The sequence below is a fragment of the Arachis hypogaea genome, chromosome 2, assembly GCF_003086295.3.
Source record: "Arachis hypogaea cultivar Tifrunner chromosome 2, arahy.Tifrunner.gnm2.J5K5, whole genome shotgun sequence".
In the NCBI taxonomy this organism is placed as follows: Eukaryota; Viridiplantae; Streptophyta; class Magnoliopsida; order Fabales; family Fabaceae; genus Arachis; species Arachis hypogaea.
Window position 1 is genome coordinate 78627729 of NC_092037.1, and position 1882 is coordinate 78629610.

General features: G+C 38.9%; 1 non-coding gene across 1 annotated transcript; it reads right to left on the reverse strand.

Moving 5' to 3' along the window:
* Positions 1-897: 897 nt before the first annotated feature.
* Positions 898-1001, reverse strand: LOC112765175 (small nucleolar RNA R71). The gene has a single exon (XR_003183545.1). It is a non-coding gene; the product is annotated as a small nucleolar RNA R71 (small nucleolar RNA).
* Positions 1002-1882: the final 881 nt, after the last annotated feature.

Consider the following 1882-nt stretch of genomic DNA (forward strand, 5'->3'; position numbering starts at 1 on the left):
TGTTTCTTATCTTTTTCAAAACCACCTAACTACTTTTCCCTCTTCTATTTTCGAAAATACCTCATCCCTTTTTCAAAATTTCTTTTTAATTAATTAATTGTTTCAAATTTTAATCACATTTATCTCTAATTTTCGAAAATCACTAACCCCTTTTTAAAATTATTTTCGAATTCTTATCTCTCTTCTCTTATCTTCTTCTATTTAATTGTTCAATTACTAACACTCCTCTTCACCTCTCTTCATCCAAAAATCCGAATCCTCTTCTTCTTTCTTCTACCCCTTTCTTCTTCTACTAACATAAGGGAATCTCTATACTGTGACATAGAGGATTCCTTTTTCCTTTCTTGTTTTCTTCTCTTTCTTATGAGCAGGAACAAGGATAAAGGCACTCTTGTTGAAGCTGATCCAGAACCTGAAAGGACTCTGAAGAGAAAATTAAGAAAAGCTAAATTACAACAATCCAGAGGCAACCTTTTAGAAAATTTCGAACAAGAGGAAGAGATGGCCGAAAATAATAATAATAATGCAAGGAGAATGCTTGGTGACTTCACAAAGCCAACATCCAAATTTGATGGAAGAAGCATCTCCATTCTTGCCATTGGAGCCAATAACTTTGAGCTTAAGCCTCAACTAGTTGCATTAATGCAACAAAACTGCAAGTTTTATGGACTTCCATCTGAAGATCCTTATCAGTTCTTAACTGAGTTCTTGCAGGTCTGTGATACTGTAAAGACGAATGGAGTTAATCCTGAAGTCTACAGACTCATGCTTTTCCCTTTTGCTGTAAGAGACAGAGCTAGAATATGGTTGGATTCACAACCTAAGGATAGCCTGGACTCCTGGGATAAGCTGGTCACTGCCTTCTTAGATAAATTCTTTCCTCCTCAAAAGCTGAGCAAGCTGAGAGTGGATGTTCAAACTTTCAAACAAAAAGATGGTGAATCCCTCTATGAAGCTTGGGAAAGATACAAGCAGCTGACCAAGAGATGTCCATCTGACATGTTTTCAGAATGGACCCTATTAGATATATTCTATTATGGTCTCTCTGAATTTTCGAAAATGTCACTGGACCATTCTGCAGGTGGATCTATTCACCTGAAGAAAACGCCTGAAGAGGCTCAAGAACTCATTGACATGGTTGCTAACAACCAGTTCATGTACACCTCTGAGAGGAATTCCGTGAATAATGGGGTCCCTCAGAAGAAGGGAGTTCTTGAAATTGATGCTCTGGATGCCATACTGGCTCAGAACAAAGTGTTGACTCAACAGGTCAACATGATCTCTCAAAATCTGAATGGATTGCAACATGCATCCAACAGTACTAGAGAGGTAGCTTCTGAAGAAGCTTATGATCCTGAGAACCCTGCCATGGCAGAGGTTAATTACTTAGGTGAACCTTATGGAAACACCTATAATCCATCATGGAGAAATCATCCAAATTTCTCCTGGAAGGATCAACAAAAACCTCAACAAGGTTTTAACAATGGTGGACGCAATAGGCTGAATAATAGTAAGCCATATCCATCATCTTCTCAGCAACAGACAGAGAACTCTGAACAAAATAATTCTAATTTAGCTAATATAGTCTCTGATCTGTCAAAGGCCACCTTCAGTTTCATGAATGAAACAAGATCCTCCATTAGAAATTTGGAGGCACAAGTAGGCCAGCTGAGTAAGAAAGTTATTGAAACTCCTCCCAGTATTCTCCCAAGCAATACAGAAGAGAATCCAAAAGGAGAGTGCAAGGCCATTGATTTGATCAAAATGGCCGAATGCACAAAGGAGGAGGAGGACGAAAATCCCAGTGAGGAAGATCTCCTGGGACGTCCTCCAAGCAAGAAGGAGCTTCCTAATAAGGATCCTGAGGAATCTGAGGCTCACA